We start from the raw sequence: 24,779 nt of genomic DNA, 5'->3' as shown, positions 1-24,779 counted from the left end.
CTGGTCCAGTGAAGGTGGGTTTGTGCCCATAGGCGGCGTTGTTGCTGGTGATGTCTGGTAAGGACCTGCCTTACAACAGGCCTACAAGCCCTCAGTCCAGCCTCTCTCAGCCTATTGCGGACAGTCTGAGCACTGATGGAGGGATTGTGTGTTCCTGGTGTGACTCGGGCAGTTGTTGTGGCCATCCTGTATCTGTCACGCAGGTGTGATATTCGGATGTACCGATCCTGTGCAGGTGTTGTTACACGTGGTCTTCCACTGCGAGGATGATCAGCTGTCCTTCCTGTCTCCCTGTAGCGCTGTCTAAGGCGTCTCACAGTGCGGACATGGCAATTTATTGCCCTAGCCACATCAGCAGTCCTCATGCCTCCCTGCAGCATGCCTAATGCACGTTCACGCAGATGAGCAGGGACCCTGGGCATCTTTCTTTGGGTGTTTTTCACAGTCGGTAGACAAGTCTCTTTAGTGTCCTGCGTTTTTAGAACTGTGACCTTAAATGCCTACTTTCTGTAAGCTGTTAAGGTCTTAACGACCATTCCACAGGTGCATGTTAATTAATTGATTATGGTTAATTGAACATGCATGGAAAACATTGTTTAAACCCTTTACAATGAAGATCTGTAAAGTTATTTGGATTTTTAAAACATTATTGTTGAAATACACAGTCCTGAAAAAGGGACGTTTCTTTTTTTGCTGAGTATATATACTTCCTTGAAAATTTTGGAGTGTTATATTCACTATTCCTCAGCCATTTCCTACTCCTTAGATGCAATAATGCAGAATGCTTTAGGGCATAACCAGTTAATATAGATGCGAAATGAATGTAAAATTACAAACACAAGAAAGCCTAGATTCAGAATAAAATTGTACCAATAATGGACAACATTCTTAGGTAAAGATATAAATTAAGACATATTATATTATATATAAATGAATACATTCATGACATAACCAGCACATGTATTTCAGACATACCCACGCAGCTTCAGTTAGAGAGAGTGATGGGGGTTGGGGGTGGGAGATTTTTGGAGGGGTCTTGGGGCATAAAGAAGAGCATCATAAACCCAGGATCTCCATTTTAGACCTTATTACTTACAATCTAATATAATACAATATAATCTTCAGGCTAAGAAGAGGAGGAGGAGGAAGAAGGTTAGATTTCACTAGTAGACTTTAGTGCACCAGTCTAAATCGAGAGACATGTAAAATTGGATGGATCCTGCAATGAGCAGGTAGTGCTAAATTAAATGTTTCAGGACCCAGACATGTCACAAGAATTGATGAACTTAAGTAGTAGTTAACCTGCAGGTGGATATCCTGTAAAGCAAGAAAAACTCACTGGCCAACCCTTAACTCCGGGGATTGTCAATATCTATCTATATCTAGTACTGCCTTAAAATTTTTATTAAGAAGAAAATTAAATCTTTTTAAACTGAGGGGAAATATACCAATAATTATTTGTTAAGGATCTCTTTGTATACCACATTGTGAGTTAGGCCCTCCGGTTGTAATATGACCAAGCTGTGCGCTGAGCTCACTCTTGAGCATGCAACCGTACAGTTGGCCATGTGAACAGTAATCTTGTTTCAAATCTCACAGCTTGGATTGCTGCTGTCATAATCAGTTTGAGTTTCATGGTTTGTTTCAATTACGACAGTATTTGTAGGACTTGTGTTGAAGAGACATTCGGCATCTGTCTAACGTTGTAAGTACAGTAATCCCTCGCTATATCGCGCTTTGACTTTTGCGGTTTCGCTCTATCGCGGATTTTATATGAAAGCATAACTAAATATATAACGCTGGATTTTCGCTGCTTCGCGGGTTCTGCGGACAATGTGTCTTTTTACTTCCTTGTACATGCTTCCTCAGTTGGTTTGCCCAGTTGATTTCATACAAGGGACGCTATTGGCGGATGACTGAGAAGCTAACCAATCAGAGCACGCAGTTAAGTTCCTGCGTGCTGAATGCAGTGTTAACCAGGAAGTCTCGTCTCACTCATTCAGCATCAACGTGTTTCCCTGTGTAAAGAGTTGTGCTCTTTTGTGTTTATCTTTGTGCATAGTCAAGCCCTTCATTATGGCTCCAAACGATCTGCTACTGCTTCAGGGGCTGTGCCCAAGTGCAAACGGAAGATGTTAATGATTGCCGAAAAGGTAAACGCTTTGGATTTGTTGAAGGCTACGATTCTTTTTATTTAAAAAGTAGGAAAGGAATATAAGATCTACGGCTGCAGTGTCCTTTTAACCAGGGTGCAAAACGAGTTGTAAGTGGATGTAATAAGGCAGTAGTCCGGATGGAATCTGCTTTAGGGATTTGCATTGAAGACTGCCAGAAGAAGAACAACGGCAGTGCTACACAATCGCCTGAAGTGGCTCCTTTAAGGGCTGTAACGCTCTCCTTTGTTGTGCAGTAAAATAAAACTCATTGTTATCGGACAAGTCATCGTGTCATTGTTGGTGAGTAACCATAATTAATTTTCTACTTACAGTGCTTAGTACATGTACGTGCGTTTAGTGTCACTGTACACACATTTACTGTATACTATTTTTCTTGTATTGTACGTATTTATTGCTGGTGGCATGTCTATCGTAATGGCTGTAACATATGTGCTATCGGAGACACTCGATATATTTAAAATAATATTTAGGTTTTACTGTATATAAACAGTGTGTTTATATACATAATTTCAATGAATCTTACCTAATATCTAAGAGAATACAAAGGGATCATGCTGTATAATTCTGCGGGGAATATTTATAAACAGTGTGGGAGAGTTTATAAGGGCTTAAAATATATAAAAATAACCATAGAAACATATGGTTTCTACTTCGCGGATTTTCACCTATCGCGGGGGTCTGGAACGCAACCCCCGCGATCGAGGAGGGATTACTGTATACAACTGGTTTCATCAATAACTTCACATCCAGCTTTTGAGAGTTTAAACATTCATAAACATCAAAGTGTCCACTACTGAAATCGTCACCTGTGAATGTAAGATGTTTAAGAGGCATTGGCGGTTGTCGAAAGGTGTAAAATATTTGGCCATTTCGGTACACTTGAAAGCAACAACTGAACAATTCAGCAGCAGCCATCAACTCGCATGCAGAACCATAGGTAAAGGGCTTAAGCATTTCACTCTTCTAGTGCTCCTGTGTAGTATAATTATCTCCTGTACCGTCATCAGTCCACACCTTGAACCTGTCCCAGTCATTCAATACATAAGACACAATGTTCCTCTGGATATCAAGAGTGAGCCTGATACGGCCATGCAATATGTAACACAGAGAATGGAAAAGGCAGGTGCCATCTCCGGGCATGGAAACCACTCGGTAAGTGACAGTTCTTTGATCGATGGTGATAACGTCGATAGACATGTTAATGGGGGTACGGTTGGAATGATAAAGGAAATGGGTACCTGAACAATTAAAAGTAAGTCTAAAATACCTACACAATAACTATAATCGTAATAAATGAACAATAAAACAGTGGAGAAGCCGTGGATTAAATTAAAAGGCTGTAGTTATCAGCAGGGAGACGTGAATCCCGTGGCGTAGCAAGGAAGGGAATGTAGAGACTGGAGCGACGGACAGCCTTATATAGGCAGGCAGCCAACAACATGGGAGGCGTTGGGATGGGGGACCCAACACCGCCTCACACGGTGACCGAGCTGCAGGCTATGGACGTATATATGTACGTAAGTAGGATTCAGTTAGCGTTGGGAACCCGCATACCAAATTTCTTGAAGATGGGCACATAATTAACAAAGACCATTGTAAAGTTCAATATGGCGGCCAACAGTGGCATCATACCTCGGAAATAAGTACGTACATTGGTTTCGTGAAGATGGGGCCATAAATAAGAAAGTTCAACATGGCGGACGTTGTCGACCGTTACGCGTAGAATTTTAAAATGAAACCTGCTTAACTGTTGTAAGTAAGCTGTAAGGAATGAGCCTGCCAAATTTCAGCCTTCTACCTACATGGGAAGTTGGAGAATTAGTGACATTGGAAACTTCAATATGGCGGCCGACAGTGGCATCATACCACTGAAATAAGTACTGTACATACATCGGTTTTGGTTAGCGCAGGGAAGCCACCTAACAAATTTCGTAAAGATGGGGCCATAAATAAGAAAGTTCAACATGGCGGACGTTGTTGACCGTTATGCGTAGAATTTCAAAATGAAACCTGCTTAACTTTTGAAAGTAAGCTGTAAGGAATGAGCCTGCCAAATTTCAGCCTTCTATCTACACGGGAAGCTGGAGAATTAGTGACGTAGAAAGTTCAATATGGCAGCCGACAGTGGCGTCATACCACTGAAATAAGTACGTTCATCGTTGTTGGTTAGCACAGGGAAGCCGCCTACCAAATTTCGTGAAGATAGGGTCATAAATAAGAAAGTTCAACATGGCGGACGTTGTCAACCGTTATGACCGTTACATGTAGAATTTCTAAATGAAACCTGCTTAACTTTTGTAAGTAAGCTACAAGGAATAAGCCTGCCAAATTTCAGCCTTCTACCTACACGGGAAGTTGGAGAATTAGTAATGAGTGAGTCAGTGAGTAAGCGAGTGAGGGCTTAGCCTTTTATTAGTATAGATACATAATGCATCAGACTGCCTGGCTGAGAAGGCTGAGAATGGCAATCAGAATGGAATAGGAAAAAAGAAGGGCATCAGAAAGGGCATAAAAGTGAAAATTGGAAACTTCACAGGCGCAAGATTACCATTAAAAACAGTTAGAACATCATCTATCCTGAAGACTGCAATGAAGTAGTGGAGACATGATGAGCCTTAAATGTAGAATATGATTAAAATATGAAAACATTAAAAAGAAACATAAAAATAATAATTTGCAGAAATACACAAACAAATGCATATATAGTAAGGAAAAACTGTGTACAAAAGCATGCATATTTCACTTAGACATAAACAAGACAAACAGAAAAGTGGCAGGTTATATGTATTAACAGTAAATAAATCGACTAGAATCAAAGAATAAAAAACATACAAGTAATCAAAATTTACATTAAAAAATAAATAAGGTATTACTAGATATCACTCTTAACAAAAATCTATTTTCCTGGTAAACAGCCTATTCAGCTCCCAAGCCAAGTCTTTTCAGGCACTCGAGGCACATTAGAAAACTGGTTTATTAATATTCAGCATGAGGTGCCGACTACACAAGGGTCTTGTTAAATAATCATGATGTTAATTAACAAATGTTAACTGTTGTCTGACAAACTCCTTTGCATTATTTCAAGTCACTGAAAAGTGAATGCTGGATAGAGTAACACAATGTTTGAAAATCGGTTAGATCAGCATTTTTTCTCTCCCTAGATTTATTTATTAACAAGAGTAGAGTTTTCAAGACTGGAATGATAGGAATCTAACTTGTGTTAGTTCAAGTTGAGAACTTCTAATTGGATATGTGGTCTTGGTAGTTGCTGAGTTCAGGATTTTTTCATTTATTCCTTTTGTGTTAGCTTCTGGAAAGTGTTGAGAATGCATTTTTACCTTTACTCCTTTGAGCTTACACTCAGCACTTTTTTCTGTGGGTGTGATGTTTCTTCAAGTAATTGGGCCTGAAAAATCAGCACTCTCTTAAACGATTCATAAAAATTTAGTTGGCATTCAGATGATGCGTTATTCTGTACCCCTTCTGCTTCTGCCAAATAAAAACAAAAAAGCCTAGTTATTTTGTGAAGGTAATTTGTGTGTATTTTTATTTTAAAGATATTTTCCCAGGTTTCCTTGATGTGAACTTTAAAAGGTAGTCTTGACAGAACAGTAGACAAATATGAAAAAATTATTATATGTTACTGTAGCAATATTTATTTCCTTCATATCTTTTTACACAACCTAAAAATGCTTCTTTGAAATGAAGAGCCTGAGCCCAGATGCATCAGGTTTCAGCACATAAATATACATAAAAAAAAACATTTTTACCATTCTTTTAGTCTAAATGTGAAACAAATTCTCCTTATTAATCATAAGTACAATTATGTGAAATTCAGTCCTCTGATAGGAATTTTGTATTTCATCACATAGATACAGGTTTTAAAATAGACAACTGTAAAAAGAAATGTACAGTTATATACTTTGATATCTACTTGATACATAAATACACATTTAAATTGGATTTTTAATGGTAATCAAAATACAATAATAGTAGGATAATCTGAACACTGTCAGTGCTCCAGTTAATTTAGTTTGCATAAAAAAAGTATATAAACTCATCTGAAATTGCATTGCAATATGTTTATAGAACTTGGAATATAAGGAGCACACCGCAACAGTTTTCACATGGGGAATGGAGAACATGAGAGGAGGCGCACTGTGGACAGTGCTTGCTTTCAGTGAATCTATAGACACAGGAGACCCTACAATGTATGTAAATTCAATAATGAACAGTGGGCTTTCTTTGTGACAACAGAAGGACTAATGCAACATGATATATATATGATTTGAGTACTAAAATGCTGCCTCATGTACTGAATAACATACACACATATTTTTACGTCAGGAATGTACATAAGCAAAGAAAAATGACTTTTTATTCTTGCATTTACATGCACAGTCTGGTATGCAGTGTCTGTGGAAACGTGAAAAAGATGCCTTCAGTGCGGTGCTCTTTAAACACAGCATGCTCTTTCCACAATGTGCCATCTTGTGCGTCATTTTTTCAAAAAACTGTTTTCAAGTTTCTGAGAGTAATGAAGCTGTCAAGATAGAAAGTACACAGCCAGAACCAATTTGATATGGGGAAAAGAGAACACACAAGATGGCACACTGTGGATGGAGTAAGCCAGCTGTGAGTGAAAGATCACAGCACATATTGACCCTGTCGATCTATACTCTGTATTCCAAGTTGTGTGAAATTTACAATTCACAGACACTGCATGTACAAAAATGTATGCTAAAGCAAGAATAAAAAATTGTTTTTTACTTTGCTTGTGTACACATAACTATGTAATTCAGTACATGCGGCAGAAATTCAATATAGCTATGCTCAAATCATTCTTTTTTTTTTCTCTAAAAGGCACCTCATTCATGAGCATAAACTTTTTGTTGATCCTTCCATTTTCTAAAAGAAAGCCCACTGATCATACTAACATTTGAGAACATCATTAAAAGTCTGTAAAAAACACTGTGAGTGAGCCTCCTAATAGTGCTGTTGTCTTTACACGCCACTTGCGTCATCCACAATGTGCCACCTCGCATGTGCTCCTTTACCCATGTAAAACTGACGCCGACGATGTACCCTTGATTCCATGTTGTGTGATAATATTGCAATGTGATTTTAGGCGAGTTTATATACTTTTTTTTAGATAACTGAAATAACTGCAGCAACAACAGCTTTAAGATTAGTGCATCATCTTTTCATTACATATAGTCACTCCTATTATTTCAGTACAAGTGAAATTTTTCGGTGATTACTGTATGATAGTAATTCACATTTGGGTACAAACATATAATACATGAAAGTGTGTTTATATTATTCAGTACACACGGCAGCATTTCAATATGCAGTACAGAATATATTTTGTTTTCTTTAAGGCACCTCATTTATGGACAAGTATCACATTCCATCGGTCCTTCTGTTTTCACAAAAGCAAGCACACTGTTCACTGTAGCATTTGCAAACATCGTCAGGTTTACCATGTGTGTGAAAAATCTAAAAGTATGCTGCTTCACTCACAGCTCACTCCAACCACAATGTGTCATCTCATGTGTTATCCATTCCATATGTCAGATAGAATACAAAGTACACTGCCTCTCTCTCCTCCTCCTCCTCCTGGAGGAACTGCAGTGTTCTCCCTAGCGTCTTTTAGCCGAGCGCTCCGTTGAAGGGTTGCATTACACCCGCTTAATCCATTCACTGCAAACACAGAACTGAATATACCTGCTGTATTAGATTGGTACATTTTATACTGCAGTTGCTATTTACACCACCTGAGATTTTGCTTTCTCTGTAGTACGAGTTTATTATGAATCACTGTGAGGTAGAGGTGTGTGTGAGTAACAAGAAAGAAGCTCAGGCTTGCTCAGATTGACTGCATTTTATTTTCTGTGGTTATTTTCTTGAAATAAACTTAAGTAACTTCAGTGTTCTCCCTAGCGTCGGCTAATTTAGTTGAGTGCCCAGCTGTCATCTCACATGACATTGTGAGATGACGGCCGCAGATCTGCAGGCACAGGCAGATCTAATGATCTGCAGAGATGGTAAGGGAAGAGCGGGCGGGTGGGCAAATACTGCTAAAGCTAATAGTGGGTGTCGAGGCAGAGCAGAGTTCACAAGCAAAGAGTATGGGGAGGTGGGGTTTCGAGAGCGGGATGTACATGGTAATAGCGGGGGCGTAGCAGCTTAATACAGTAGCAAGGAGTATGGAGAGGTGGGCGGGTGAGAGGGGGCTGTACATGCTAATAGAGGGAGTGGAGCGGCAGTTCACAAGCAAAGAGGATGTGGAGGTGGGCGGGCAAGAGGAGGTCTGATAAAATAAAAAAAAGTCTAGTGAAACAGCCTGTCAGATATCAGAAAAAAAAGGCGTTCGGAAGTGATATCCCTGTTCTCAGTGTCAGTGCAGTCTGTATAGAGCGGCTGAGCATACAGCAGCTCTCTATTTGTAATTTGTAAAGTACATAGCAAACCTATATACAGTGGGTACGAAAAGTATTCAGACCCCCTTCAATTTTTCACTCTTTGTTATATTGCAGCCATTTGCTAAAATCATTTAAATTAATTTTTCCCTCATTAATGTACACACAGCACCCCATATTGACAGACAAAAAAAAGAATTTTTGAAATTGTTGCAGATTTATTAAAAAAGAAAAACTGAAATATCACATGGTCAGAAGTATTCAGACCCTTTGCTCAGTAGTAGAAGCACCCTTTTGAGCCAATACCGCCCTGAGTCTTCTTGGGAAAGATGCAACAAGTTTTTCACACCTGGATTTGGGGATCCACTGCCATTCCTCCTTGCAGATCCTCTCCAGTTCTATCAGGCTGGATGGTGAACATTGGTGGACAGCCATTTTTAGGTCTCTCCAGAGATGCTCAAATGGTTTTAAGTCAGGGCTCTGGCTGGGCCATTCAAGAACAGTCAGAGTTGTTGTGAAGCCACTCCTTCATTATTTAAGCTGTGTACTTAGGGTTATTGCCTTGTTGGAAGGTAAACCTTTGGCCCAGTCTGAGGTCCTTAGCACTCTGGAGAAGGTTTTTGTCCAGGATATCCCTGTACTTGGCCGCATTCATCTTTCCCTCAATTGCAACCAGTCGTCCTGTCCCTGCAGCTGAAAAACACCCCCCACAGCATGATGCTGCCACTGCCATGCTTCACTGTGGGGACTGTATTGGACAAGTGATGAACAGTGCCTGGTTATCTCCACACATACCGCTTAGAATTAAGGCCACAAAGTTCTATCTTGGTCTCATCAGACCAGAGAATCTTATTTCTCACCATCTCGGAGTCCTTCAGGTATCTTTTAGCAAACTCCATGTGGGCTGTCATGTGTCTTGCACTGAGGAGAGTCTTCCGACAGGCCACTATGCCATAAAGCCCTGACTGGTGGAGGGCTGCAGTGATGGTTGACTTTCTACAACTTTCTCCCATCTACTGACTGCATCTCTGGAGCTCAGCCAAAGTGATCTTTGGGTTCTTCTTTACCTCTCTCACCAAGGCTCTTCTCCCCCGGTAGCTCAGCTTGGCCGGACGGCCAGCTCTAGGAAGGGTTCTGGTCGTCCCAAACATCTTTCATTTAAGGATTATGGAGGCCACTGTGCTCTTTGGAACCTTAAGCGCAGCAGAAATTTTTTGTAACCTTGGCCAGATCTGTGCCTTACCACAATTCTGTCTCTGAGCTCTTCAGGCAGTTCCTTTGACCTCATGATTCTCATTTGCTCTGACATGCATTGTGTGCTGTAGGTATAGACAGGTGTGTGGCTTTCCTAATCAAGTCCAATCAGTATAATCAAACACAGCTGGACTCAAATGAAGGTGATCTCAAGGATGATCAGAAGAAATGGAAAGCACCTGAGTTAAATATATGAGTGTCACAGCAAAGGGTCTGAATACTTAGGACCATGTGATATTTCAGTTTTTCTTATTTAATAAATCTGCAACAATTTAAAAAATTCTTTTTTTTTGTCTGTCAATATGGTGTGCTGTGCGTACATTAAAGAGGAAAAAATAAATTTAAATGATTTTAGCAAATGGCTGCAATATAGAAAAGAGTAAAAAATTGAAGGGGGTCTAAATACTTTCCGTACCCACTGTATATATATATATATATATATATATATATACACATATATATACACATACATATACACATATACATATATATACACACATATATATATATATATATATATGTATATGTGTATATATATATGTATATGTGTATATGTGTATATATATATGTATATGTATATATATATATATATATATATATATATATATATATACACATATACATATATATATATATATATACACATATATATATATATATATATATATATACACACACACACAAATACAGTTGTTTAAGAATTAGGTGTGTTCTGTGTGCAAAAATCCTTGTAGTACTCACTGTGGTTCCTGTTTAAAGTGACCCCATCTGCCGTTCTTATATTTGCTCATATTTGGACCTGCGTCCATATTGCAAAAAGTGTGCAGACACCCTTGCAGCACACACTGTGTCCTGTGCAAAAGTTTTGTCAATTAATTGCTGAGGGTTTTGTACGAAAGTGTATCAGAGCCACGATGAAGAAAAAAAAATACAGACTAAGTGAAGAAAGAAAAGTTTAAGTTGAGAATAAAGTCGATGTTGCTATATAACTTATGACGGGGGTTTGAGAAAATCTAGTACATGTCAGGGATGCCAGGGGCCATGACCCGGCCGGGACGCCAGGAGGGACCGGAAGAGGGTCAGAGCCCTGCCTGGACCACGTGGGGTTTGCCTTCCGGGTTGCTTTGGGGGCCACGGGTCGAGGGCATGGAAGCCCTTCCCTTTAGGGGCCCGTGGTCACCGCCAGGAGGCGCCCCAATGCCTTGGGGACTTGTTTCCCCAGCACTCCTGCCACACCAGGAAGTGCTGGGGGGAAGATTTATGACGGCGCCCGGAGAGCAGCCGGGAGGACAGCCGGCACTTCCGCCACACTTGGGCGTGGCCAGACGATTGCCGGGAACACCTGGGGCTCATCCGGGTCCTCCATAAAAGGGGCCGTCTCCATTCATTCGGGGCTAGAGTCGGGTGGAAGAAGGACGAGGCAAGAGGAGTTGTGGAGGCGGCCCGAGAAGAAGGCATTGTGGCCAGGACTGAGTGACTGTTTTGGGGTTTGTGCACGTGACTGGGTCTGTGTGACCAATGAACTGGGGTCTTTGTGACCTAATTATTGTAAATAATTTGTATAATAAACGTGTGATGGTTTGATAACAACATGTCCGCCTGTCTGTGCCCGGGTGGCGTTCACATACATTAAACATTCATTTTAAGATGAAGTTTAGTTTGCGATATTCTACTTTAATGACAAACTACGAGAATAAAGTCAACATGTCGAATTTAATCTCGAGATAAACGGCGAGAATAAAGTAAAAAATGTCGAGAATAAAGTGGAAATGTCGACTTTATTCTCGACATAAGCGTCGAGATTAAAGTGGAAATGTCGAGAATGCGTATCTTCCGTAGTGCAAGTGTGAACTGAATATCCAACAGGCTCTCTCTCCCTTTCCCACTCAAAAGTCTTATTCAACAGTACTTTAAATTTTTTTCAAACATTTTACCAACATGAGCAAAAGAAGTGCTCAGTTATGTGCTCAACACTGCTCAGTTATGTCAGAAAATAGATGTCACAAACTAATGAAGGTGCGGCATCAACTCCTCATGTGGCAATTTCAGACAAAGGCATTGCAGAGGCTGGTCCATCAGGGGAAGTCTCTTCAGCATACACTCTGACAATTGATAAATCTAAACACCGCTTATCCGGCATAAACAATGGTTTAAAGATTTTGATTGGCTAATGGTCAAAGAAAATGTTATGTGGTGCTCATTGTGCATGAAATACTCAAACACCCCCCAAGGAGGGGTTACTTTGGGTAAACGTGCCATACACAAGAATTCCAAAAGAATGCTTGGTGGACCATGAAAAAAGTAAAACGCACATTGAGTCTTCTGCTGACCTTTTAGGAAAGCGTGTACTAGAGCACACTGGAATCGGTCAAATTGTAAAATCAGTATCTGTGTTAAATAACTTACAGAGAAATGCCTTTGTGGGAGCTTTAAGATCCATGCATTGTTTGGCAAAAAATGAGTTGCTACATACAACGTTGTTTGAAAAGCTGTTGGAACACTGTAAAGAAATAAGTTGTTCCTTTTTACAACATCTCAATATTGGTAAAAATGCACATTACACAGCTGAAAGAAAATGTAATATTCAATCCCTTTCCTTAATAAATATATGACCAAGTATAATATTTTTGTCTCTTTGTTTAACTGGTTTCTCTTTATCTACTTTTAGGACTTGAGTGAAAATCTGAGGATGTTTTAGGTCATATTTATGCAGAAATACAGAAAATTCTAAAGGGTTCACAAACTTTCAAGTACAACTGTACATTGGATCGTATCGGTAATATTGACCCGAAATATTGTGTGGGTGATATTCGTTTAACAGAATGCATTTGTTTCACATTTTACGTCAATCCTGTTTCGCCATCTGGGAAAAACAAAGGAAGCAGAAAATGATCTGAATGTGGCGATGTATTTGACAGAAATGACGAATCGTGCTCTGCCTTTGGGTATACACAAATATCTACTCTGTCTTTGATATCTGTGTCTTTCGAAATTATTATCGCTGACAATTCTTCACGTGTTGGCTTATTATAAATGAGAACGTTTCTTTGACCGCGTTTTGCAGATAAATGTCATGGAAAGTGCGATACTGTTGGACGTATGGATTTGTATCCAGTATTGGCTGTATAATTTCTATTACATCCGATCGTTTAACTCTTTCGATTCTATGTTGCATCGCTTCTCTGTGATCATAAATATATACCTGTCCGAATTGCGGTCTCTTCGAAATTAAACTTGTCATAGCTGTAATTGTTGCGGGACAACAGATTCTCATAGTGTATGGTCCATTATTGTGTAAATCTAAGTTTTGTGCATTGAATGATGCAAACACAAAAAGGTTATTATAGATGCTTATATTTTGCCTGCAGTGTTTGTGGATTTCACTTTCACCAACCAACAGATTTTAACTATGGTGGATACGCCTCTGCATTGGGAAGCAACAGTACTTTTCCTGAGGACAACGTGAATTTGACGATGTACAAGTCTCCAACCAACGTTAAAGCCTTGCAATATCTACATACTTCTGATATATCACTTATGTCCATATATTCGATCTGTTTTTGCTGTTTCGTTATTTCCCCGAGTAATAATGTTCGTTTGTTAGCGCTAATGCGATCTTTACTCTCTTGGTTTTGATACTTGCAAATTTTACTACTTTCATATTTTTGAACTTGCTCTGCATGTATATCGCACTGTGTTTGAATGTCTTTATGAAGCTGTACTTCGTCTTTTACTTTTATTTCTGTGCCTGATTGGACCTTCGTGGTGTTCTATTCCACTTGTTCCAGGCTGATTATTACTTTCCGCATGTTCAGAATTTGCACATAAGATTATAATTTTTTTTTTATTTGCCTCCTTTTTTGTATTCTTTTCTCTCCAACGCTTTTTGGTCTCATTTATTCCGGGCTGATTATTATTTTCCCAGTATAACATGACTTGACGGTGTCATGGGACGTGAAAAGTGTCTCTCTGACTCATATTCATTTTACATCATTTATTATTTCATGTGCCCAGCTAACTGAATTCCTATTTTTTTCTTTTAACTAAAAACGCAAATTCTGAAGCAGCACATCTTAAAATTTTTTTTTTTTTAATTGTAAACTGGTAACATTTAAAGTAAAACTATATAATCCCCTCCACAATTATTGACATCCCTTTTAAAAAAACTTAAAAAAGAGAGAAATCCTACCTTTAATTAAAATAAATTTGTTCTGAGAAAAAACAGTTCCTCATCAAGAAATAAGTTATTTTATTTTTTTTTTATAAAAACACATTTGCCACGATTACTGGTACTCCTAGAAATTCTTATAACAATGTGTAACTATGAAGCATTTTTTCCATTTATATCTGACTTTAAACTGATCATAATGTACAGAGACTTTCAAGTAGAAATTCATGGCTTCCCATTCCAGAGGTATAAAAAAGCGGTTTCACCGAGGCCAAATTCCCTTATGCACTTGTCAACATGCGAAAGATAAGCGAACAGAGAATTCAAATGAGAGAAAAGTGGGTTGACCTTCATAAATCAGGGAATAGACAAAAAAAATTGCTACTCACCATGAAAAAATTCATATCTACAGTAAGGGTAATAATTGAAAAGTTCAGATCAAAATGAACTGTTGGCAGCTTGTCAGGAAGGGGATCCAAGTTTATTTTGCCTCAATGTACATTGAGCAAAATGGTAACAGTTTAAAAAAAAATCCCAAGAATCACTGTTTGAAGAAATACAGAAAAAAGTAGCATCAAGATTTAACAAGTCTACAAAACTACCATCAGATGCCACCTCCATGCCAATAGATTATTTGGATGACATGCCAGAAAAAAAACCTTTTCTGTCAATGAATCAAAAACGCGATTGCCTGGAGTTGGCTAAACAATATTGGAACTTTGACTGAAATGGTGTTCTATGGTCAGACAAAAACAAAAATCAAGCCTTTTGCAACACTAAAGATGTGTTTGGCATAAAAGAAGGATGGCTATACCAAAAAGAACTGGATCCCCACTGTCACGTATGGTGGATATCATGTTATGTTGTGGGGCTGTTTTTCCTCAAAGTCCTTGGAACCCTATAGGGTACAAGTCATCATGGACTCCATGAAATAACAGGAGTATTTAAGTTTAAATCTGGCTGTCTTTGCCAAGAAACTAAACCTGGGTAATTGTTGAATCTTCATGTAGGATAATTGTCTAAAACAGATGTCCAAATCAAAACAAAAATGGTTAAAGGGACAAAAATAAATCAAGCTTCTGCCACGGTCATCTCAGTCCCCAAACCTAAACTCCATTGAAAACCTGTGCGTAATGTGAAGACGAGACAACATAAGAACTGAGATCATCTGGAGAGATTCTATAAAGAGGAATGGTCTCAGATTCTCTGCTCTATATTCTCCAACCATTTAAGATGTGGAAGAAGACCTAGTGTTGTTTTATTTGTAAGTGTAGGTTGTACAAAGTACATGGCATGCGTGGTTTTGATAAAAATAATTATTTCTCAATGAGGAATTAATTTTTCTCATAAAAAATTTACTACAGATAAAATTTTAATTTCTCTCATTTTCAGTATAAGATTAAGATAAGATTATTTCAAGTAACAAAGTTATCCAACATTACTACCACCTATGAGGAAAATTAATTGCCCACATAGTAACAATACTTAGTTGCAGCACATTTAGCAGCAATAATTTCAACTGAAAACTTTCTATAACTTGTTATTAGGCTTCCACATAACTGTTAAACAAATTTAGACCACTCTTCTTTGCAAATCTGCTTTAGTTCAGAAACACTGGTAAGGTCTACCAGCATAAACTTCTTGTATCAGGTTATGCCACAATATTGGCATTGGGCTGAAGTCAGGACTTTGTCTAGGCCACTACACAAGTTTAATTTGCTTCTTTTGAGCCATTAAGTTTAGACTTGCTTTTGTGTTTTGGGTCATTTTTCTGTTGCATAACCCAATTATGCTTCAGTTTAAGGACAAGGACAGAAGACCATATTAACACCTAAAGAATATCCTGGTAAAGTGTGGTATCTATGGTTCCTTCAATAATGGCAAGTCTATCACATCCTAAGTCAGAAAAACATCCCCTCACATAACACTACCACCCCTATCTTTTATTGTAGTTGTGATTTCTTACTATTAAATGCTGCATTACCTTTAAACCAGATATAGTAGGTCCTGTGTTATCCAAAACGTCTAGCTTTTGCTCGTCTGCCAATAGAACTTAATTCCAAAAACCACACGGCCATCTATGTGTTTCTTTGTAGATATAAGATGAACACTAATTTTACTCTTGAACAGCATACGTTTCCGTCTTGCTACCTGTGCCATGAATTTCACTCTTAGGCCAGGTTAATACTTCACGCAACACGACACAACGCATGCTCCAGTTTGGCTTTGTTGTGTTGTGAATTACCTGAAATATCCATTAAATTCCAAGAACACCTTGCCACAATATTTCTGAAAAGGATGTTTAATGATTACAGCCATCGATCTGGGGATGTGCCCATTCTAGCAAGCATTGGGTGCGAGAAAGAAACAAAATCCATGGAAGGGGGATCAGCTCATTGCAAGGTGAACACAAGCATACACATACACTAGCATCATTTTAGCGTCACCAAATACCCAAAACTTGGAAGGACACTCGAGGACACTGTGGAAACACACCAGGAAAACATGTAAACTCCAGGTAGGGAACACAAGGGACACGACTTCCTGCGAAGCAGCGGTGCTATCACTCTGCCACCATGCCACCACAACATGTGTAATTATTATCAGTATTCATTATTTAAATTAAGTTAATGACTTATCTGTAAAATGTAACATACATACTTTAATGCATTTCATCATGAAAATGATATGAAGTATAAATCTAAGGATTCTAAATGTGCAGAGAACTGGAATATCATAAATGGAATGTGTTCTCTGTGTGGCAATTGCTGCTGTCAGTTCAGGAGGAAGCCCAAGAAGCATGCAGCGATTAACAACTGGGTTGGTTTTAAGATGACGTTTACCACGGTCTACTTTAATGATAAGGTAAACTACGAGGTTAAAGTGGACAATTCGAGATTAAAGCAGAAATTTCCACTTTAAATCGCAAAATAGACCTTTTCACCTTGCCTTTATTTTTTTCTCCGTGGCTCATATACGCTGCTATACATTCTGATGCTGAAAAAAAAAGATAGCACAGAAGATGGTATATGGGACTTTTAAAATGTATTGTGTCATTACGTTTGGGAATATGTGACGCTTGAATATAAAAGTATCACGAATGCATTTGTATGTCGGCATGTTACTTCACCACATGGAATCATTCATAAAACATCGAAGCATAAACAGCGACTTTCTGTTACATGTAGATAGTAAACAGAAACTCTGACGTCACATTCCAACTTTTATCACACTGTGCCCCCGACTTCTTGCTGGTACTGAACTCGTGCATGTATCATGTTAATTTCTGAGGACCTGCTCAGAGGACGGGTCAAATGAACGCTGGGAACATGTGGCAGCTAGGATGCTTGCACATGTGCGTTCTGAGCGTGAAGTATAAACGAGCCTTTACTCCAACTCTTTGCTTATTATGGATTCACGAATAATAACTTTCATGCAGACTAGAAAGGTTGAAGTTCTTTGGCTGTTCTTCTGGGACCTTCTGTAATTTCCTGAATGAGTAAACACAGTATCCTTGTGATAATAATGGCAGGCAGGGCAGGACTCAAACAGTTTTAAATGTTCTCCACTTGAAGAAGATGTCTTTTACTGTGGTAGAGTCATAGGGCCTTACAAATGGCTGTATAAACTTTTACAGCTTGCTAAGTTTCAACAACTTTTTTCTTATCTCTTCTGGAATTTCCTTTGATAAATTTTAAGATGAATAAAATAAAGCAGATACCAGAAAATGAGTATCACTATGGTGTCCAAGTTATCAATACCTTTACCTACAAGGAATGTAATGTGTAATTTCCATAAAAACATTCATGAGAAGCATATTGTTAAAAAACGCATCAGCAGCTTTAAAATTTACAAACATTTTAAGCAATCAGTCCGTTTATAGTGCCACCTATAATAGCGAGGATAATGTAAATAGTAAGGTGTAAAATTTTAACTCTAAAGTAAGAGCTGCTGTTGACATAGTTGCAACTGAAAAGACAGTTAAAAAATCTTCTAGCATTGTTATTCCATGGAAGACCCAAAGAGTGTCTGATTTAAAAAGAACATGTCGTAGAGCTGAGCGCAAATGGAGGAAAACTAAACTAACTATCCATTATGAGACAGTTTGACAGTTAAAATAACAGAATACAATAACACAGTCCGTCTTGAGAGGCGCTGCTATTTTTCTAAGATTATAAATAACAATGCTAGTAATCCCAGAGTCTTATTTTCTACAATTGATTGTCTGTTAAACCCAGGTAACACAAAGGAATGCCCCCAAAATACTTCCAGTGAAACCTGTGAGAACATTGCTGTATTTTTCAATCAAAAAATTAATGATATTAGAAATAACATAGTATATCTCCCCAACACTGCGGAACCTCCTAAGCCCCAGTACTCCATTATAAACAAATTAAATTCTTTCACCAGGATAGATTTACCTGATTTACATAGAATAATCTCTCAACTGAAACCCTCCACCTGCGTCCTTGACCCAATACCAACAAGGTTTTTCAAGGAAGTATCAGGCATGCTAATTGATAATATTCTTGACATAGTAAATTCATCATTAAATACGGGGGGCTTCCCAGACTGTCTTAAGACTGCTGTAGTTAATCCCCTACTCAGGAAAAATAATCTTGACCCCTCTGCTTTTGAAAATTTTAGACCCATCTCTAACCTGCCGTTCTTAAGTAAAATCCTAGAGAAGGCAGTCATTATGCAGTTAAATGACCACCTCAATAAACATGCTATTCTTGATAAATTTCAGTCAGGTTTCAGAACAAATCACAGCACAGAAACTGCATTTGTTAAAGTAGTAAATGACTTGCGGGTAAAGGCAGACAGAGGCCATTTATCTGTTCTCATCCTCTTAGATCCGAGTGCCGCATTTGACACCATTGATCACAATATTCTTAGAAATCGCCTTAGTCAATGGGTGGGCCTCTCTGGCAGTGTCTTAAATTGGTTTGATTCCTACCTGGCAGGGAGAAAATTCTTTGTTAGTTGTGGTAATCACAACTCAAAGACACATGATATCTGATATGGTGTTCCACAAGGCTCTATCTTGGGTCCGCTACTCTTCTCAATCTATATGCTTCTGTTAGGTCAGATTATCTCAGGTTACAACGTGAGCTACCACAGCTATGCTGATGACACACAGCTGTACTTATCAATAGCACCTGATGACACAGACTCTCTTAATTCACTAACACAATGTCTTACTGGTATTTCTGAATGGATGAATAGTAATTATCTCAAGCTAAATAAAGAGAAAACTGAAATTTTAGTGATTGGCAAAAATGGATTCAATGAGGTTATCAGAAATACACTTGATGCATTAGGATTAAAAGTTAAGACAGAAGTAAAAAACTTAGGGGTAAGTGTTGACTGTAATCTGATTTTTAAATCGCATATTCATCAGACCACTAGGACAGCATTTTTTCACTTAAGAAACATAGCAAAAGTTAGACCTCTTATATCATTGAAAGATGCTGAGAAATTAATTCACGCTTTTGTTTTCAGTAGACTAGATTACTGTAACGCACTCCTCTCAAGACTACCCAAAAAAGACATAAATCATTTGCAACGAGTGCAGAATGCAGCTGCTAGAATCCTAACTAGGAAAAACAAATCCGAACAAATCTGTCCAGTTTTAATGTCACTACACTGGTTACCTGTGTCTTTCAGAATTGACTTTAAAATTCTGCTTATGGTTTATAAAGCCTTAAATAATCTTGCTCCATCTTATATATCGGAATGTTTGACACCCTATATCCCAAATTGTAAACTTAGATCCTCAAATGAGTGTCTCCTTACAATTCCAAAAGCTAAACTTAAAAGAAGTGGTGAGGCGGCCTTCTGCTGTTATGCACCTAAAATCTGGAATAGCCTGTTAATAGGAATTCGCCAGGCTAATACAGTAGAGCACTTTAAAACACTGCTGAAAACACATTACTTTAACTTAATCCTGATGCTCTGTATGTTCAATTCATCATAATAACTATTCATGGTGGCTCTAAAATCTGTACTGACCCCTACTCTCTCTTCTGTTTCTTTTTCCGGTGGCCTGCGCCACCACCACCTACTCAAAGCATCATGATGCTCCAACATTGATGGACTAAAAGCCAGAAGTCCACGTGACCATCATCAAGTCCTTCCGTGAGAACCCTAAATACTAAGAGGACTGTTTCATTTATGTTAGGTAGATTGCCCAGAGGGGACTGGGCAGTCTCATGGTCTGGAATCCCTGCAGATTTAATTTTTTTTCTCCAGCCGTTTGGAGTTTTTTTTTGTTTTTTCTGTCCACCCTGGCCATCGGACCTTACTCTTATTCTATGTTAATTAATGTTGACTTATTTTATTTTCTTACTGTGTCTTTTATTTTTCTATTCTTCATTATGTAAAGCACTTTGAGCTACATTTTTTTGTATGAAAATGTGCTATATAAAAAAATGTTGTTGTTGTTACAACCGAGATATTCAGAAGAGCATATCTGAATGCATAACATGTCAAACCTTGAAGCAGATGGGCACACCGGCTGTCAGGTAAGAAAAGGCAACTGAGGCTACAATTAGCAAGAGTTCACCAAACTTGGGCAACAGAAAGCAGGGAACACGAACAGAGATAAAATCAACGAACACAAAATTATAATGTACACTTTCAGAGACTACTATAAATCCCTATATACTACTGAGTTTAAAGAAGACAATATACAATCTAATACATTTTTGGATAAATTACAGATACCACAAATTGACGCTTTTAGTGTGGAGGAACTTGATAAACCTCTGGCATTATCAGAATTACTAGATGCTATAAAGTCACTCCAAGGTAGAAAAGCAGCAGGCCCTGACGGCTACCCTGCAGAGTTTTACAAGAAATTCTCCGCTCAGCTAGCTCCCCTCCTATTAGTAACATTTACAGAAGCCAGAGATAACCAATCTCTTCCACAAACCTTTCGCCAAGCACTAATCACTGTCTTTCCAAAACAAAATAAGGACTTATTACAATGTGCATCATACAGACCAATTTCACTTCTGAATAACGACGTTAAAATACTCTCTAAAATCATAGCTAGAAGGATGGAGAAAGTGCTCCCTCGTAATATCACAAGACCAAACTGGATTTATTAGGGGCCGACACTTATCTTCAAATCTTCGACGCCTGTTTAATGTAATATACTCACCAACTAAATCAAACACCCCAGAAATATTATTATCATTGGATGCAGAAAAAGCATTCGACATGATTGAATGGAAATATCTTTTTACTATATTGGAGAAGTTTGGGTTTGGCCCGAACATTTGTGCATGGATTAAATTACTGTATACTAACCCAGAAGCTTCAGTTTGCATCAATAACATTTGCTCAGACTACTTTAAACTAGAACGTGGCACAAGACAAGGATGCCCTTTGTCACCGCTGTTTTGCATTGCCATTGAACCACTGGCAATACATTGTCGAAATACTGATCAGATAAAGGGGATTAGCAGAGAAGGACTGGAACAGAAAATCTCATTATATGCAGATGACATGGTACTGTATATATCGGACCCAGAAAATTCTGTGCCTGCAGTCTTAGCAGCACTCACAGAATTTCAAAAGCTCTCTGGTCTCAGAATTAATCTGAATAAAAGTGTACTCTTTCCAGTGAATTCTCAAGCATATAATATTAGATTAGACACCCTACCTTTTATCATTGCAGAACAGTTTAAATACCTAGGGTAAACATCACAAGTAAACATAAAGCTCTTTATCAACAAAATTTGCGTCTGCATGGAAAAAATTAAACAAGACTTGCATAGATGGTCAACCCTTCATCTCACACTAGCTGGAAGAATTAACACTGTTAAGATGAATATTCTTCCTAAGCTCCTTTTTATTTCAAAACATCCCAATATACATTAATAAATCATTCTTTAAGCAATTAGATTCAACAATAACCTCATTTATTTGGAATTCTAAACATCCACGCATCAAAAGAGCGACCCTACAAAGACAAAAGGCAGAAGGCATGGCTCTACCTAACTTCCAGTTTTATTACTGGGCGCAAATATACAGGCGATAAGAACCTGGACACAAATAGAAGAACATACACAGGCATGGACCGCAATAGAAGTAAAATCCTGCAGTACTTCTTTGTATTCCTGCTCTGTGCTCCAATAAACACACGTTATCGGCAATACACTAATAACCCAATTGTGCTCCACTCACTTAGAATCTGGAACCAATGTAGAAAGCATTTTAAGACGGAGAAGCTTCTATCTGTGGCACCCTGCAAGAGAACCACCTCTTTCAACCTTCACAAACATATGCAGTTTTAATATCTGGAAAAATTTGGAATTAACTTGCTTAGAGATCTTTATATAGACAACGTCTTTGCATCCTATGAACAATTACTTTCCAATTTAACATTCCAGCTACACATTTCTTTCACTATCTTCAAATCAGGAACTTTGTTAAACAGAACCTTCCAGATTTTCCTCATCTTGCACCCTCATCCACGCTGGAAAAATATTGCTCAATTTCAAGGATTAGACTCCATCTCTACAATATATAAAATCATTTTACAATCCCTTCCTTTCAAAGATCCAAGAGGACACTGGGAAAAGACCTCTCAATTAATATATCAGAAAAGGAGTGGAAAGTAGCAATGCAGAGAATTCACTCAAGCTCCATATGCAAAGCATACAATTATACAACTCAAAATTATATATCAGCACATCTGTCTCGACTAAAACTCTCAAAATGTTTCCAGGGCATGATCCAACCTGCGAACGTTGCACCAAGCCCCAGCCTCACTGGGTCACATGTTCTGGGCCTGCACCAAATTAACATTATTCTGGACAAAAATTTTTAATTACCTCTCAGACAGCCTTGGACTCACAATCCCTCCTAACCCATTAACAGCTGTGTTTGGGGTTCAAGATGGAAAAGGACAAACAAGTTGTGATTGCATTCACTACACTGTTGGCACACAGACTTATTCTGATAAACTGGAAGAACCCAAACTCTCCTCTTTTAAGTCAGTGGGAAACTGATGTGTTATACTATTTGAAATTGGAAAAATCAAATACTCAGTTAGAGGATCCGTACAGACCTTTTTCAAAACATGGCAGGATCTAATCAGTAATATTTTAAAATAAGTTTATAAAGGACAGAGAATTTATTAATTTAGGTATGTTTACAAGCCTTAAATTTTACACGCTTTGGCTTGCTCTCTCTCTCAGGGTGGGGATCGATCTGTTCTTAACATAATTCTTTTTTTTGTAAAAACTTGATTGCTATGTATGGATTGTAATAAAATTAATAAATAAAAAAAAAAAATTGTCTGGTCTGATAACTCATAATTTCTGCTGTGACCCTCGGATGGTAGGGTCAGAATTTGGCGTCACCTACATGAAAGCATGGATCCATCCTGCCTTGTATCAACAATTCAGGGTGGGGGTGGTGGTGGTGTAATGGTGTTGGGGATATTTACTTGGCACACTGTGGACTCCTTAGTACCACCTGAGAGTTGTTTAAATGTCACAGCCTACCTAAGTATTGTTGCTGACCATGTCCATCCCTTTATGATCACAGTGTACCCATCTTCTGATGGCTACTTTCAACAAGACAACACACTATGTCACAAAGCTGAAATGATCTCAAACTGGTTTCTTGAACATGACAATGTTCTCAAATGGGACAACTGTACTCAAATGGGTTCCACAATTAGATCTAAATCGAATAGAGCACCTTTAGGATGTGGTGGAATGGAAGATTCACATTATGAATGTGCAGCCAACTAATCTGCAGCAAATGTATGATGCTATCATGTCAATATGGACCAAAATCCCTGAGGAATGTTTCCAGCAACTTATTGAATCTATGCCACATAGAATTACAGTACTTCTGAAAGCACAAGAGGGTCCAACACAGCACTAGCAAGGTGTACCTAATAAAGTGTCCTAGGAGTGTAGATTTCAGCTTTTATTTAGTTTATTTCTTAATATAAAATGGCTTGTGATAGTGTATCCATTAATGATGACATAATGAAAGATTTACTGCATATCACAATATGTATGTTAGTAAATGTCTGCACATAATTTATTTTAACATACCACTTGAATTCTTTGATAGATGGACTTAGATGTCTAATGTATAGCTGTTTGCCTTTCTGGGAAGTTAACTTTGCATTTCTCTGTTTATTCTACTACTTTTGCACCTGTCTTGTTCCTTACTTAAATGCTCTCTACTCACACTATATTCATTTGTATTAATGAACACTTACGCTATTAACCTCTTAATTGCTCTACTTCCCTATCTTCTAAGAACTACTGACCGAATATTTGCTGCTAGTTAATTTCTTTTTGTCTTGTCTGCTTGTGTCTGATTAGAACCTTAATGCCTATGTACCACAATGCCCTTCTCTTTACTACTTTGAAGTTGGCTGCCTACCTATATTTAAAATGAATGCTTTCTTGCTTATGAACACACGTGCCCTCATTTTTTAAAACATTTTTTTTAGTACCATTAACAAATGTATGAGTGTTATATGGTGCTCAATCCAAATATTCAATATATGCCTCGACTTTCTTTACCACTACAGAATTGCTGTTAACTTTAAGCATTCATTGCTATGATGCTGATTATTTACTTACACAGTTCCTGGTGTCTGCTACTGCATACTGTCCTGCCTCAGCGACGCTTGCTGAAATATACTTAACAAGTAGAAGTAACTTTTCAAAACGCTCACGCTAATGCTCAACTGCTTTTGTTCCTGTGTGGGTGGGG

At 38.2% G+C, this 24,779-nt stretch overlaps 1 protein-coding gene across 5 annotated transcripts in view; it reads right to left on the bottom strand.

Moving 5' to 3' along the window:
* LOC120518144 (transcription factor MafG) overlaps positions 1 to 24,779 on the bottom strand; it is a 192,964-nt gene that overhangs the window by 88,502 nt on the left and 79,683 nt on the right. Inside the window, exon 2 of one of the 5 annotated variants that reach the window (XM_039740766.1) lies at positions 5,516 to 5,666. The exons of 3 other annotated variants lie outside the window; for them this stretch is intronic. The gene's annotated coding sequence lies outside the window, so the exon portion shown is untranslated. The remainder of the gene's footprint in view (positions 1 to 5,515; positions 5,667 to 24,779) is intronic. One more of the 5 variants, XM_039740768.1, reaches the window with a different exon arrangement.

The sequence above is a fragment of the Polypterus senegalus genome, chromosome 17, assembly GCF_016835505.1.
Source record: "Polypterus senegalus isolate Bchr_013 chromosome 17, ASM1683550v1, whole genome shotgun sequence".
Lineage (NCBI taxonomy): Eukaryota > Metazoa > Chordata > Cladistia > Polypteriformes > Polypteridae > Polypterus > Polypterus senegalus.
The sequence above is the reverse complement of the archived record's forward strand: the minus strand, read 5'-3'. Positions and strand labels throughout refer to the sequence as shown.